Source organism: Homalodisca vitripennis, chromosome 8 (genome assembly GCF_021130785.1).
Source record: "Homalodisca vitripennis isolate AUS2020 chromosome 8, UT_GWSS_2.1, whole genome shotgun sequence".
NCBI classification, from domain to species: domain Eukaryota; kingdom Metazoa; phylum Arthropoda; class Insecta; order Hemiptera; family Cicadellidae; genus Homalodisca; species Homalodisca vitripennis.
The window spans coordinates 114,118,008-114,135,644 of NC_060214.1; the positions used below are offsets into that span (position 1 = coordinate 114,118,008).

Below are 17,637 nucleotides of genomic sequence, written 5' to 3' on the forward strand. Positions count from 1 at the left end.
GCTGAAATCATCAATCCCGCGGGAAATTTCTCGGCGTGAAACAAACTGATTGATATTCCCTCCGCTCCTCATCATCTCTGAATAAATCCGCTAAATGTGAAGCGTGTTGTATGTGGAGAGACAGAGTTCCTCTAGTGAGGCAGAGTATTAAAGTTGATTATAGGCGTTTTTTTTTTAAATTTATATCTAAACTATTAGTTATCCTCCGCTTTGTATGCAATTGCGTAGGCTTTGCACAAGATTAAGCACTTATGCTTCGAGTAAGTTATATTTTCCCTCGCCAATGTTGAGTTTTGTTTGTTTTCCCACTACTAAGAAAATCTGTCAAAAAGTGTAAATTTATGGCCATTAAAATTTACTTCGGTTTAGTATTTCTTGTTCAATAGTTGATTTTTCATTGTTTCCCAATCAAGAAAAACAATATATACACAGGTCTGAAAGGAGTACTTCTGTCAAAAGACAACTAAGGCGGGTTTTATAACAGTCTTTTAATTTATATTAAAAGTGACATGGTAACTTTGTTTTTTATATCTGCATTACAGTAGACCACGCACTGCATACATATTTGCTAACTTATGAACATCAGTTAAAAGTATGTTTTTACTAAAACTTTATTTTCTTATCTGGATATTGTCTTACTCTGTGCTCAACAACAGTTGCAGAAAAGGTTGAAATAAGAAGAGTTATTACTACCAAGCTTACGCTATCCTTTCACATTACAAATGGAAATAAATTGAAAATAGCCGTTATATTAATTAAATACATGGTTTTTATTTCATTAAACAATGTTTAAAAAAAACATTTTATTACATTTAGAAGGCTCTTTCAATAATTAATAATTATACTTTTGTATTGCAACTTTATCGACCATTCGGGCGTATTTTGGAGGGATTTTAGAAATAAGAATAGGCCTAAGGATGTCCAGTTAATAATATTTTAGTACAACCGGTTAAATAATTTACAGGTGAAATCGTAACAAAAAAAAAAACCCACTTTTGCATACATAATATAGTTCACAATTTAGGTGAAAAAAGCATTCTTCCAGACCTTTGTAATTGTTTAGTGATACAAAAACTCAGTAACGTTAAATTTCGAGATTTTCAATCTGTTCTTTTCATCTGGTGAATAACTAACCTAACACATCAAAGACACAATCTGGCTCTAAATTAACAAATCATAATTGAGCCTTCGGCGTAAATCCGTGCACAATCTCTCTAAAACATGCACTTAATACAAACAAATTGAAACCAAATTAAATAATACTGATCACAAAGTGTCTGCAATAACCTTTTAATTTTAAATATTAAAAACAAAAAGTTCAGGAAAATATTTTTCCCTGACAATGGAAAGTTTTATTATTTTATTATGTTTTATCGTAAAAACATCAAACGTTAAACAAAAACGTTTAGTTGACTAAACGTGCAAAACAACTTATATTTATATGTTGGTAACACTCCCATTATTTTAAATATGTCACCATTGGTATCTCAAAAATCACCAAATTTACAGGAAACATTTCAATAAAGGACATTACTCATGACTAAAACTTATGATATTTTCTCGCAAATTTAGATACGAAACATTTTAAACATTGATACTATTACCAATTTCCTTTCTAACTTCGACCTAAACCTTCGAAAATTAAACAAATGACACGTTTTAACTTGTTAAGTCAAATATTATTATCACGTTCATGATCATTATTAAAAACCGAGTGTAATTAATTGATTTTCAAAATGAGCATGAAACTGTAATACTACAAAAATAATGACCACAATAGCCGTTATAATTTTGGTTTTGTTTTGTATATAAAGAATACAACTTTACAGTCAGTATTATAAACACGAACCTAATTTCCGATCGTTATTATAATAAATGTTTTACGGAGAAACTTTAACTTTTAGTTTTGTAGTGTAAAACTGATTGTATTAGTGACATAACACGTGACATAAATCATTCATACGGACGAAGTGTACTAAATTCCGTTATTAAGTTATTAAGATCTCAGTTATTGCTGATTTCCTGATCGTTTCACTCCACAGATAGTGGATAGGGATATAGTGGCTTCCCGAAAATACCAAAGTACCAACACTTGTAACAGATACGTGTCCGATATATTAAACGCAGACCAGTTATCGAAGAGAAGTTGAATGTTATACCGACACCGGATGGTCACGGATGCTATAATGAGAGAGGACGCGTCACGAACTGGTGGCGGGCGTACGGAAAGTTGACAAAGCGTTGCTTTAATGAGGTGTCACCTGAACATCCGTTCTGTACTGGGTTCCACTGGGAGGAATATGAATATTTTAAATTTTACATAAACTCGTTGGAGCGATTGTGACGTGAAATCTACATATCGAGTTGTATGGTAAAAGTTTATGTAAATAAACCAACACGTTTAAAAATAATGTTTTTACACTTACAAAGAATTTTCCATTGGCGTTTACAAAATGCTTGCATTTCAATATTTAAAAGTATTTTTATATAGGATATTCATTGCTTTATCTGCGAAATCTCCCCTTTGTTACAGAATCAAATGTTATATTTATAAATGTTGAAATAGAACCTCTGCTCCTTAGTGCACTTTCTTTCAAAATTACATTTTCTATTCAATGTGGACGGAAATGCTTGAAATTCCGCAATTCACTGAAATGTTTCTTGCAAATATATCTTTTGAATATGTAATTGATTCGTACTTTAAAATTTTATGTATTTAATTTTACATCTACAGCATACACAGCTTTAAACTATAGTCATTGGACATTGTTTGTTGTTACTACGAGTTCGTTGTTACAAAGCTAAATACTCGTAATTTTAGAAGACAATAAACTTTATCCATAACATTAACACCGATATCTACGGCAATTTTTCTTGAGTTCAGATTATATATAGCAATTCATTACTGATTAAAATGAATAACTTGATTATAACATTTGGCATCGTTTATGTCACTACAGGGACACGGCTTTTCGACTGGTATCAACACTCTTCCACAGATTTAAAATCTTAAACCTAAAATTAAGCTTGCCAGATACTAAACGTATAAAATATATATTGATAAACACACCGCATTGAACGTTAATTTGAATAAAAAATCAGGAACAAATACAGTTTATGTACTGTCATGTGTATTTTTAACGTGACAAAAATTAGGTGGTATCGCGTAGTCGCCGTTTTTCTTACTAATCTAGGATCCCACAACCAATTTGCATTATGTAAGGATACAACCTTATTTTTCTTCATAACTACAGAGGAATTTCCCTGAAGCTATAATTGATTGTCAGCCCTACTAGTTTTGAGGGGGGGGGGGGGGTGAAAATGGAACGATACCGAAAGGGTTAAAATATGATATCGAAAAGACATTTTTCTCAGATTAAAATGTTTTTTAGCGTGATGCAATTAAAACCGAAAGTCACAAATGATTGTTCCCTGTCAAGCAACTAAATTCACTTCCCTTAAATTCACTCTGTAGATTTTCAGAATTTTTAAGGGGTCTGTTGATAGTTTGCTGACGCTGATTTAACATTAATTACGAGTCTGATGGTTGGTTTTAGCTATGAAAATATAAGAAGAATGTGCTTTGAGAACAAAATTATCATTTCATACTTTTAACCCTTTTGATACCCTTCATAGTTGGGGTATCCAACTCCAGCAAAACCAGCTCAGGTAATGGTGGATTTCTTTCTTAGGGGAAATTAAAACTTTTTCTCTCTTACAACAATGTAAATTGGTTATCAGCTCCTGGACTATCATATACTATAGCTACCTCAAGTAATCTCTCTTCAGTTATAATTCACTCAGTCTAACATTTGACTGTCATAAAAACACACACATACGCGCTCCTTCTTAATAATTGGTTAGGTTTCGTTACACTTTGCCAATAAATAACAATTTCAGTAACGACGTTTTTGTGTTGCAGATAAATTGCAGAAATGAGACACTAACAACAACGGTGAGTATGAATCATATTTTCCATCAAGCCACTGTCATAAAGTTTTATATTCTCACGTATTACAAGAATATAATATTTGAAATATTGAGCAAAAGCTTTCTAATAGTTATTTGAATATAATAATTACATATATGTTTATAATATTTAGGGACAAGAAAAAAAGATATCAGGTCTTTAAATTTAGATTTGTTAGTGCTGATTGTTCCTGGTATATTACTGAATGTATTATTTGATAAATTGAGATAATTTGTTTACCTTGCCAAAATTTCTCACAAAATAAACCGTTTTTTTCCTGAAGGGAAACAAATTTTCTGGACATTTGCTATCATTCAGTGATACAAAAAAATAAACTTTCGTTTCTAGATCTGCAATCTGATGTCTTCCTTAGGTGAATAAATAACCTAATACATAACTACAATCTACTTTAAAATAAACAAATCAAACCTAGATAGTAGTAAAAAATATGTCCATGGTCAAATGCAAACGTCAAACAAAGAATTCGTTATATGTTTTACCATAAAAATATTTTGATATCCTGATTTCTATAATCAATAAACTTTCCATTAACTGTTATAATAAATATCATGGAATTTAATCCATTATCGACAGTGTGCGACTCTTATCAGGCCGTAGGCTTGTAAGGCCAGTGTCACAATTAACACAAAATCTTTCCGCTGTACACCACCAAATCTTGTGACACAAGTGGATCATTTTGTGGAATATTTTATGACACAAGTAGGACATCTTGCTACATGGATTAGAAATTTTGTGACATGGATAGATATTTGTGATATGGGTGGGACATCTTGTGATATGGTGAGTAATCGTGTGAAACGTTCCTGATACTTTGTGATACGCATAGCAGATCTTGTGATACGGATGGAACGATTTGTAACAGGTGGCATATCCTATTACACAATGGTAGATCTTGTAACATCTTATAACACCACGATGGTAGATGTTGTGGCACGTGTGTGATATCTTGTGATATAGGTAGGATATCTAGTGAACGGATCTTGTCACATTGGTGGGGAATCTTGTGATACGATAGGGTATCTTTTGACAAGGTTGGAACACCTTGTGACATAGCTGGGATATCTAGCGATATGAGTGGATCATCTTGTGATATCGTAGGACATTTTGTGACACGAGTGAGATATTTTGTAATACGGGGGGAGGGGCATTTGTGACACGATTGAGACATCATTTAAACGTAGTAACTAGTTACAACAGATAATTGTTATTGAAATTCTCGAGATGCGAGGCAAAAAAATTGATTAGTTTAAAGTTGTAAAAATTTGACCACCCTTATTCAATGGACTATATAACGAGTAAACGCGTCCACGCTACCCCTATCATTTTATCACACCAGCCCACCCTTCCTCCCCACCCCCTGACAACGTTAATCAGTTCCCTAACGAACCATATTGATTACATAAACTGCCTCAATCAACGTAGTGTGTAAACTGATCTTTAGAATCTGGTGGGAACACTTAATTAAAACAGAAACTGAATTTTACATAATTAAGTATTGTAATATTGTTTTAAATAAAGTTTTATGGAGACAAAACTAACCATTACTCACATTTTTCTCTTGTGAGACCTCACCGTGAAGGGGAATATTATCGATAGGACTAAGTGAATATTAGTTACTAGTAGACTATAGAAATTTTAGTTTGCCAGGAACTATTCACGATGTGTTTTTGCCCACTACGTAAAGTTTTTATCTTTATGATTTTGAAGTGTATGTCTTTTAACGTTTTAAAACAAAAATGACATCAAACGAATTGCATTTACTACACACCAGTAAATTCCGTATTTAATATCTATTTTTGAACATTTAGGGATAGACCAAATATTTTTAATGCAAAAACATTACGTTTCGTTTCACTTCGTTAAAAAAAATAAATGTAAGGCTTGAGCGTTTTTTCAAATTTGGAAACCCAAATAGAATATGTTAACCCAAACTGAATATTCCCGAAAAGAACATCTCAGTAATGAATTTTCAAAAATGCACCTCTCACACTTTAGTCAAAATAATATGAGGTTTAATTAAAAAGCACCGTTTGAATTGTATTTACATGCCATACAAATATAGCTGAATTCGATCACTCTTATTAAAACCAAAGTGTTCATAACAATGAGACCCAATAACGTATCATATCATTTATACATTTATTCTAAATCACTCCCTAAATAGGACCCTTTCGGGGCATTGTCTAAGTTGAAAATTAATTTTACGAGGCTTTCTACAGTTGAAAAGTTGGGGAAAGAATAATAGCAACAACTACAAATCTAGTCTAAAATTCGTCTAAGTGATAAAAAAGTAGGAAAAACTATTTAAAGAGTTTATTTTTACCATCCTCGTCACCATCAATTTATGAATCTCTTTTGATGTACTTGAATCCAGATTCCAGGAGTGAAGTGTAATACAGCGTCATATTCCTGACGCTGTACTGAGAGGAAGATGAACTGTAGGGAAACAAATTTCTAAACCGTGTTTTAGCAAAGTCAGTCGTGAAAATATAAGTGATCAACTCTAAATGTAGGTGTAATGGGGATTTTCAAATGAAGAAACATTTAATATTCAACAACACATCAGTTATGTGAGAGACACGTTCAAAGGACGACCCAATAATTCCCTGTAATCCACCGCACACGACACAAGATCGTGTCAAAGGCCCTTACAGCTTTAGACCATGTAAGCTATTGCTATCTATTGCAGCATGTGCTGTATACCCTAATTACTTACTAATCAAGCTGTAGATTACAGGTATCGAAACTTGGAATTCGCTTATTTATTTGTCACTTACTAGGAATTATACACGCACAAAAATACAAAATATAAATTTTTATTGCCCTTAAGAAGGGTTTTCAACATGAAACTATAGTGCTATTCAATAGTTGTAAAGAAAAATAACAAGTCATAATATTAACTTATGATAACAATGTGAATACGAGTCATTTATTGACTTCTGTATTGTTTGTCTTTGACTAAAGTGAATTTTTTATTTTAAAGGGAATCGGACCCTGTATTTGTCTCACGTTAAAATATCGAGCTTGAGGTACAGTTTCTCAGGGCTTCAACATAATATTTTTATTGGTTATAAATTTGTACATATTTTGAGAATTGGAAATTTAAATATCATTTCAATTTTTCTGTGTGTTTTTTTCACTTAAAAGTGTTTGATTTTAAAAACACAAAAATTTTGGAGTATAGGAAAATTCCCTATGCTTAAAATTATCCCTAATTTTGCTGAAATTATAACACATTAGGCTGATACTTTTTACGGTTCTTGAGAACCCATGAGAAAGATCATTTTTCAGGAATCGCAGTTAAAGATAAAACTATAATGAATGGTGCATATATATATATATATATATATATATATATATATATATATTAGTTGTATTATATAAAATGATACTAAATAGATAAATAAAAATCCGATGGGTTGCATAAAACTTAAGGAAAATTCCGTGTATACTTTGGGTTAATTATCAAATAAAAAATCACAAACACCTTAAGCTGAATGTTTAAACATAATCTTTAAAATTGTGGTAGTTGAAAGTCTTCTATTTATTCCACCTACATGTTGAATTATTAATCTTTACTGAACACTCTAAATTATCTAATTATGCCAAAATATATCACCTAAATATTCAACAGTATTTCAATATTACAACCTAAAATTTCCACTTAATTGGGAGATTATCAATTCCTACTATTAATTTCCAGGAAGCGGTCCCTACTCCCAATTTTAACCATCCAGAATATCCTGTAACTCTGGAAGTAGCACAACGGTTTTTTTGGTGCTAAGCCCAACGTCTAAGCTTTATTTCCTAAGAGAACAAAACAAATATTTGGGGCCGTTAATCTAATTGTCATATTTTTTATTTGTATTTCTAACACTATGTGAATAAATAAATATAGCCTTAATATATTCAATAATTCTAAGTGTTCTCCATAAGTTTAATATAAATCTTAAGATGTTTTACTACTGTATTCCTACATGTATGCTATTAGTCATGCAAATGTAATTAAGGTAGCAATCAAATAATGGTCGTTAACATTTAATCACTAAATTTCTTTTAATGTTCTCTATTTTTGTGCTACAAAGAATGGAATATTTGAAAAACTTACATCAAGAATGAAAAGAAACAAAAGAAGCTTGTTGCAGAAATAGTAGCAACAACTTTGCTGCCCAAAGTGAAAAAATTACTGATTAGAGAAGAAAAAATAAACGTCCGCTTCTCGGATTCAGCTTTAAACACTAAACGAAAAATGTTTACAATTCTTATTGGTGTACGATTTTATTTATTACCTTCTTCATTTATTTACGTATTATTGTTTACATGATTAACAAATCAATTTTTAAAGGTTATTAAATTTGTATTTGTATGAACTAGTAAATTTACATTCTATAGAACGGGATTAATACAAATTTATGAAATTTTTATTATTTTTTACTAGTTCGTTATTTGCTTATTCAAACAAACAAAGTTTTTATTTCGCATATTTTACTCCTGTTTTCTAATCCCAGTAAATTATTTTGATTTATCGAGGTCTCGCAATAATACCATACTAGATCAAATATTGTAACCAACTTTTTGAATGTATACCTTAATAAAGATTTCTGATATTAATAAAATAGTAAGTATAGCAATAATAATACTGAATAAATTAAATTAGAAGCATTGTCCACTTGGACTATACGGTAGTGATATAATACTCTTCCAATGTGATTAAGGTTAAAACAAGCTATCACTGAGATTACATGGTTGTGGTACAGTGTGACGTCATCACCAACTCCAGAACCTACACCTGTCGTGTAGGATTGCTAATATAACTGCTCCCTCACAAGCTGCTGGATACTATTTTACGGGTTAAATGTGTTTATCACTGCAATAAAATGCTTTTATAAATATCTTTCTTCCTAATAGTAAAAAGGTAGGGATCCGCAACACACTGTGTTGAGCTGTAGTGCTTTAAAAACTAATTCTATAGGTCATTTCATTAGGCTGCATTTGTTCCTACATCACATGTATCACGATATTCACGTTGGTATTATCGTCCATCCATAACATCAATGTAAATATCAATGAACGAACGGTCACCAAAATCCAGTGGAATAACATTCAGAACCATACAACTTTTATTATGAACATGAAGCTTCATGCTAAATTTTAAATAATTAGGTCTATTTGTTTTTTAGATATTGGGCTGACAGAAAGCGTACCTTGTGTGAAAGGCTTCGCTGAAGCTCAGCCAATTTGAATCTCTGTAACAAGCCAAGACGCGGCATTTGTGAAATGTAAATTCTAATTCCTTTAAAAGCGGTACAACAGAAAAATAATATACCATTAAAGATAACATTGATTGCAACACAAAAAACGTAATTTATCACTAATCTGTAAGTTATGTTCCAAAGATTATATTGGCAAGATTATCACTCTATTACGAGTGAGAATGACAAATCATCGGTTTGATGTTATTCGTAAAAATTACGAGATACTATTATCTGCACATATGGGAATCAACACAATCAAAATAAACTAGAAATTTGCTCAGTACGAATCTGACTATTTTAAGAAATGTTGAAATCGCAAATAAATAGGTTGTTATATGCATGCCACCAGACGGAGAAAACGTAGTACGATTATCTTTTCTTTATTTTATATTAAATCTTATTTAAATACAAATTTTCAAATATTCTACACGCAGTTGATTAGAACTTTTTTATTGCATTTATTTATTTGGAATGATTGATTGATTTTGTTTTGTCATTTATTGGGTTTTGAATTGTGTTTGTTTGTTTTGTGATCTGTGATTTTATGATCAATGGTTCTGGGAACCCAAAAATTCAAAAACTGAAACATTGATTTTTAAGGTTTTTTCTAATTTGAAATTAATTGTGTTTGTGTTTATATAAATGTATATATATATATATATATACATATTTATATATATATATATATTATAAATATTGTTTTGAAACAAATTAATACATTGCAAATAAAATTATACGATTTTTTTGATAAATCATATTGATAATTAAATTAAAGTTATTTTTTTATTATTAAAAAATTGTATCTTTGGAAAATGTAAATGTGATCAGGAAATCGGTTAACTCAAATAAATTATCAAACAAGATAATAATAAAAGTTTAGATTTTCCTTGTTACGGCCCTTCAAATTTAATAATTTAGAAATATAAAAACGTAAGCGAGGTGGGAACACAGAACTGAAAGGAATATAACGGGAATAGATTTTGCCTACATTCTAAATTTATTTGGAAAATATAATACAATTATCTATAGAACTTGTTATGCTAACTCTAATTGGATGTTATCGTTATTAAATTCAACTGCAATTAGTAATGAATCCTGAGGTGGCCAGCGGCAATGTCTGGTGTAAATATCATTTAGAGTGACATGACACAATCTGGCGTTTTAAAACTAAAAAATCACAATAAAACTACAATGAACATGTAGTATGGTTTTTATTTGATCATTCACTGATAATAAAATTATAGTAATCATATAACTGAGCATAAAAAATAAGATATTACGGTCGAGAAATCCAGGACACAAGTAAAATACGTAAATACATAGATATCATGAAGGTATAATGTGTTGACAACGTATCGGAAAGGTCATACAGAGTAATGTTACAGACAATGTGGGCCACAACACCTCCAGGCGGCCATCGTCACAGCTCTGCAACCTTTTATGTCCCATTACAACATTCTTTATGATTACCTGTCGCGTCATCCTCTCGCGTGAAGTGTTCTGAACCAGTTAGTCAGCTAAATCTTTTTGAAAGGGTAATAGGATTTTTGACATTTGCTATTTTTATATGTTACAAATTGTATAACACAACGTTTCAAGGATTGAAATCTATCCTCTTCGTCAAGCCAGGAGACAATTAGTACATAAAAGGTAGAACGTGCAGCAATGGACTGCCAAATAAATTATGGTGCACCTGACGAAGAAGATAGATTTCTATCCTCGAAACGTTGTGTTATACATTGTGTATAACATACCAATGGCAAATCTCCGAAGTCATATTATACTTTCAAACGTTACATTGCTAATAGCAAACTTTACTCAAGGAATAATGTTGTTTGTTTAACAATGTAAGACATCACTATTCTCAGCGCGATCTCATGGACACGTCTAGTACTGTAATTGACGGAAATTAGCGCAACACTAGCAAATTCTGTTCACTAGTCGTAGTTAATAAAGCCATCGAGGTGGTAAAGTTAGGATTTACCTTAATATAAACAATAATTGAGGGTTATCAAAGAAATTATTTGCGTTACGCTGGGAAGTTTGAGTGAAATTAATTTTGATACATTTTGTTTATTTTTTAAAGAAATATTTTTTTATTTTTATAAATAGGAAACTTTAGCTTTAAAAAACTGGAGCGAAAAATCTATACCTAACGCAGCGAAGTGGGAAGTGTTGATTCAATGTGAATGCCGAGTTTAGCTCCAGTTCACATTCCTCTTAGGAATACTCAAGAGCTCTCTAGGAATACCCATATTGGCTGAATTTCACAAAGATTAGTACAATGTTAGCCTACTCTATGTTACACAGCATGGTCATTGTCTTTAACAAATTGTATATCACCGGAATCTGTGTGTATATACGAGTACTACATCGCAGTACGGAATATAGCTTGATTCCTGAACTTAAAACAATGAAATTCCTTGATTCCTAAATCTGTTCAAGGAAATTTAAAGGTGTTTGCTAATAAGATGCAATATTGCGTACTGCTAAAACGATCAATATTTTAATATTGGTTGGCAAAATTATTTAAAATTTCCATCTTCAAATAACAAGCCTAACTGATTTTGTCACTAAGTATTTTTTAATTTTACTTTCTATTGTTTAATTATTACAATTATTGAAACCATAAATAAAAACAGAATGTTACTTTCACTCTGAGGGTAGTGAAATACAAAATAAAAAAAATTATTCAATAGGAACTAAAATTCTGATTTGGTAGTTCTAAGCAATATATGTGTCAACCTCGATTTTTCTCATATTACAATATAATGTTCCAATAGTCAATTAGAAAAGGAAATGACTAGGAATTTCTTGCCGGAAAGCAGTTATAGGGAGCAGGCAAACCGCCAGACGGTCATATATTGCTTAGAGTTACCTATTAGTGATCAGGGGCACTGACGTGATCTGGGCTTCAAATTTGGAACTACTCGAGTTTAATTTTTTTTCTAAAAAGAGCAAGCAGCGCGAAAGCGCTGCGCAGCGGGCAGGCATCGTGCGTGATTCCTTTTTTTTTATTAAAAAATTTCTGATAAATTGTTATTACATATTACAATATTAATGTAGGTAATGTATGTAAAACAATTTTAAACACATAATTACATGCTGGAAAGCAAAGTAAACCAATATAATCCGCCCAATACAAAATCTCCGTAAAAAATCTGGTTAAAGGAATCTGTGTCCTGTCATTTCTTTGGTCTGAATCAATTCAGTATAGACGAAGATCACGCACGATGCTTGCCCGCTGCGCAGCGCTTCGCGCTGCTTGCTCTTTTAGAAAAAAAAATTAACTCGAGTAGTTCCAAAATTTGAAGCCCAGAATCACGTTCAGTGCCCCTGATCACTAATAGGTCATTCTCGCGGGTTGCCTGGTCCCTATAACTGCTTTCCTTCCAGCAAAGAAATTCTAGTCATTTCCTTTTCTAATTGACTATTGGAACATTATATTGTAAATGGTGAGTTGCCTGCTCCCTATAACTGCTTTCCGGCAAGAAATTCTAGTCATTTCCTTTTCTAATTGACTATTGGAACATTATATTGTAATATGAGGAAAAATCGAGGGTTGACCCATATATTGCTTAGAATTACCTTCTGATTTGAGTGTAGAAACACTCAGTTCCTCGTATCTTTTAAGCTTAGTATTAGTGGTGCTAAAATATACAATGGACAACATACATTTTTCCTTAGCCATCTGAAATTTGGCCTTAATACTAAAGATGTGCTTTGTAAATCAACACCAATTTAGCTTGGTGGTCTACAAAGCAAAATACCAAATACTGTATTCAAAGGTCGAGTACACGATTAAAGATATTCAGAGCTAGCTGGAGCATCATAAACTGGCTTTAATGGAAAGCGATGGCGATAACATCCTATATCAATAACGCTGAACTCTGTAACAGACCCCCTCCCCAACTCTTAACACCACCTACCACAACTACCACAATCCCCTTCCCTTGCACCATCTCTGCTATGAGTACGTGTTAAATTGTGGCAAATTGCTTACTTACGATCATGAGACGGTTGTAGTGTAGAGGGAGCGAGCAGTACAAATGTACAAGTTCGGTTTCATAATAAATCTCAAAATACTCTCTAGAAAACTATTAACAGGACAAATATCAAATCAAATCAAATTCTTTTATTGCAAGGACAACATGTATGGGCTGCATAGCAAACGTCAATATTGTACGAGTAAATTCTAAAAATTTTAAACATTCATACCACATTACCTCATTCAAACATACAGGTTTTACAAGCACGCATCTTTCATTCCTGGCCAATGAAACCCACTTCAAACATTGGAGTCAGTCAATTCCAATTGTGTGGTCTCCCAGTCGAATTCAAAAAAACTCATCTGCATTATAAAATGCATGCGACACCAAAAGGCATTTGAGATGAGCTTTGAACGCCTTGGGCGTTGGGGTAGTTTTTATAGAGTTGGGCAGTCTGTTGAGGAAATTAACACCTGCTTGCGAAGGCAAGCGTTCACAAACTACCGTTTCTGTGTCTTCCCGTACGGTAGTTTTCTCTGCCTCGTGTCTCATACATGTGTATGTCCCGGCCTCTGGTTAAGGCACATTTGTACATACAAAACATGGGTTGTTTCTAAAATGTAGAGACACGGCAACGTCAACAGCTGCAATTTCTTGAAAACCGGCCTGCACGACTCTCTGTAATTGATTTTTGCGATGATTCGAATCGATTTTTTTGAAGTCTGAAAACTCTCTGGAAGAGAGTGTTTGCACACGCTCCCTACAGAACCAGACCGTAGGACAGATGGGGATAAATCAAGCCGTAATACGCCGTTATCAGTACCTGACTCGGGCAGTATTTTGCTAAAGACCTCAGAACGAAAATTCCTGAGGAAATTTTGGCACAAACGTGGTCAATATGATCCATTCCAGGTCAACCCTCTATCAAGGTGTATTCCCAGGAATTTTGAAGAGCAGGACTTCGTCCAGTGTGGAGTTCCCCCAAGAAAACTGCGGGTTCACTAAGGTTTTTTCACCACACGCAAAGAAAAATTCAAAACATTTGATTTTGATGAGTTTGCTGTGAGATTGAGGCTGTTGAAGTGTTGGACACAGTTGTTGATGTCAACAAAAGCCTGTTCCAAAACTTCACTGGATTTCCCACTGAAACAGAGAGTCGTATCATCAACATACTGCACTAGTTTTCCATGCCGAAGTGATGATCCTATGTCGTTGACATAAAGCAGGAAAAGCACAGGACTGAGTATGGATCCCTGTGGGACACCATATTTCAGTTTTATTGGCCTGGACAGTTGATTTGAAATTTGGACAACTTGGGATCTGTGGCTTAGGAATGAGCTAAGCCATTCAAGGGGCACGCCTCGGAATGCCATGAGACTCCAGTTTGTCTAGCAGTGTGTTATGGTCAACGCATTCGAATGCTTTGGACAGGTCAAGAAAACACACTCATTGTGTGTTTCCGATTTTCTATCCCCTCCACAATCATATCAACAAGACTAACAACTGCGTCAGTTGTCGATTTGCCCTTTCTGAACCCAAATTGTTCATCAGAGAGCTGATTTGTATTTGTCAAAAAAAAGCATTCTTATGAGAAAAAGTTGTTCAAATATTTTGCTCAATACTGGCAAAATTGAGACAGGCCTATAATTATTGATAGACAGCGGATCGTCTTTCTTAAATATTGGGACAACTTTAGTGACTTTCAGGAGGGAGGGGAAAACTCCACTTTGGAATGAAGAATTTATCAGTTGGGTTAATGGTCTCACTAAGTGCTTGAAGACACTTTTAATGAGCCATGTTGACATAAGATTTAAATCGTTTGATTTTTTGGCTGGGAGCTGCTGAATAATTCGTTTAAGCTCAACCTCAACAACAGGCGCCAACACCATGGAGTGTGTGGGGCTCTGTCTTCGCGAGGGGCGTACTTGAGGTTCAGATGGTCGAGGACTCAGCCCACCAGCAACGGTTGCGAAAAACCCGTTAAACTGGTTAGCAATCTCAGTTGCATCTTCCTCAAGTTTGTCCCCAATTTTAATTTTGATTTGCTTGTGAACTTTTGTTTTATTGTTAATGATGCTCCAAGTTGTTTTTAAAATGTTTTTGGAAGAGAGAATTGATTTAGAGACATCATATGCTTTTGCAGCTTGGATCATCTTTTCTGTACAATGCTTTTATATTTCCTAAAAAAATTTTTGAAAGTTGTACATTTGAAGTATTTATTTTATAAATTTCCGAGAAAAACGCTTTAATTTTTCCTCTATGAAACTACAAAATGCCTTTAGTGATTCCATATGTTTGTTGTTTTTGATTTTTTTTTTATCGCAAAAGCACTAATTTTATCTGGTATGGGCAGCAAGAAAAATAGTGGTAAACTATTGAATGTTTTTAGTTCCAGGAAACACGAGTTAAGTGACACATAATAATGTTTTTAGTAAAACAAAACCATTTCACCCCATAAAATATAGGAAAATCGTAGATGGTTATATAACAAGTACTAGGTATATATTAAATATTAAGTTTGAAAAGAACTCTTATTATTAATGTGACAAATACTAATATAAATTAACAGGTTACGCACCTGACATTGGAATGGAGACAAAATGGCGATTAATGATGAAATATTATCTTAAGACACAAATTAAATTATTCAACTCCAACTCTTGTCTATCTATGAACAAATGTAAGACTTTAAAAATGAAAATTTTTAGTACATTTTAAAACTGTTTTAAAAAAAAATAAATGGCCTACTTAATGAAACCTTCATTAAGAAGGTCTAATCTAGTATAAGAATAAAAGGCGTATAGTAACATTAACATTTAAAAAGTCTGGTTCACCCTCCAGATTATCGAACCAGCGAACCATTTTAAATACGTTAAATCTGGTTACTGATGTAGAATCCGGATATAAATTTCAACATTACAGTAGTTTATGATAGGTCTAGATGACTTATGATGTTGATAACGACGACTACCGCATACGGGGGGGGGTTTTGCTTTGAGCTTCGTTCGTTCTTTTTTGGACTATTTTTTGTATATCCTCCTTCAGGCAAACACCTTGGCTCCAGATATCAGAGTCAAGCCTGCGGCGGGAGGGGGCGAACAGCATTTCACTCACTTAACGAAGACAAAGGTGAAACATGGAGCTAAACTTAAAACTCTTCGCACTGTATCAGCCCTTCCCACCATATCTGCGTTGAGTGATTATAAAAGTTGATATGATTTTTCAAACTACCACTCCCCCCCCCCCACCCCCCCCCCCCCCCACCCCCCCCCCCCCCCACCCCCCCCCCCCCCCACCCCCCCCCCCCCCCACCCCCCCCCCCCCCCACCCCCCCAAAGTGGCAGTACAGTGGGTTCGTTATTCGGAAATTGAACAGAATTGCCAAACCACCATCCTGTACACCATGGATGTAGTGTATGGTGGGAATGGTGTGATTCAATGTGAACGTCGAGTTTAGCTCCAGTTCACCTTCCTCTTACTGCATCGTCAGCAATTTTAGATCTGATCACAGTCTTGACTCACTGGAAATATGCTCGTCTGAAGAGATAACAGACAGAACAGGTTCGAATCCTGTCTGTGACCGTTGCACTTTTTATCAGTACCACCGATCTTGTACTGTATCGACTCTCCCCCTTATTCTGTTTGATAAGATCCTCGCACAGGCCAATGGCCGATGAGGACGGGCAGAATAAGGCATAAAATGAGATCGGCTTTTCCTTTCAAAAAAAAAAAAAAAAAAAAAGAACAGATACACAAAGAAGCTCAAAATAGTAGTGATATCAGAGACACCTACACGTCAAAAATAATAGTGAGATATAGGTTAAAATGTATTCTAGTTGCCTCATCAAGTACACAATTGATTGAACTGCGATGTTAAAGTACGCTGAGTATTATACAGATAACGTTTTTGTGGTTCGTGTTCTTCGTATATACACACTCGAGTCCTAAGGTCCATATGCCTCCAATGATATATAAATATTAAGTTTTAATGTTGAGTGTAGCTCCAGTTCACCTTCATCTTATTGACACGTCTGGTGTCTGACGCAGTCTCAGACTTGATTCTTGGAATCGAGAGACATTTTCGTCTGAAGATCCAAAAAAGGTCAGCAACGAAGAAACTCAAAACGAACCTTTACATCGTTTCGAAATCAGAGATACCTACACTACAGAATACAGTAATATAGTGCATTGTAGGTGAAATGGCACAGGTGGGCTGAAGATAAACTCAACATTCAATTTGAATCAACCCTTCGTACCATAGCTAAGTTATGTGTACATATTGAGTTTTATATATATAACACATTTATATATCCGAGAATTTATATTTATAAATACATAATGTAGAACATGAAACCTCGCATATAAATCAATATTGTAATTAGCATATTTTGAAATAACCATT

At 33.6% G+C, this 17,637-nt stretch overlaps 1 protein-coding gene across 1 annotated transcript in view; it reads left to right on the forward strand.

The window, feature by feature from the left end:
• Positions 1 to 17,637, forward strand: part of LOC124368332 (G-protein coupled receptor 161-like) — a 221,522-nt gene that overhangs the window by 15,799 nt on the left and 188,086 nt on the right. Inside the window, exon 2 of the mRNA XM_046825607.1 lies at positions 3,923 to 3,955. The gene's annotated coding sequence lies outside the window, so the exon portion shown is untranslated. The remainder of the gene's footprint in view (positions 1 to 3,922; positions 3,956 to 17,637) is intronic.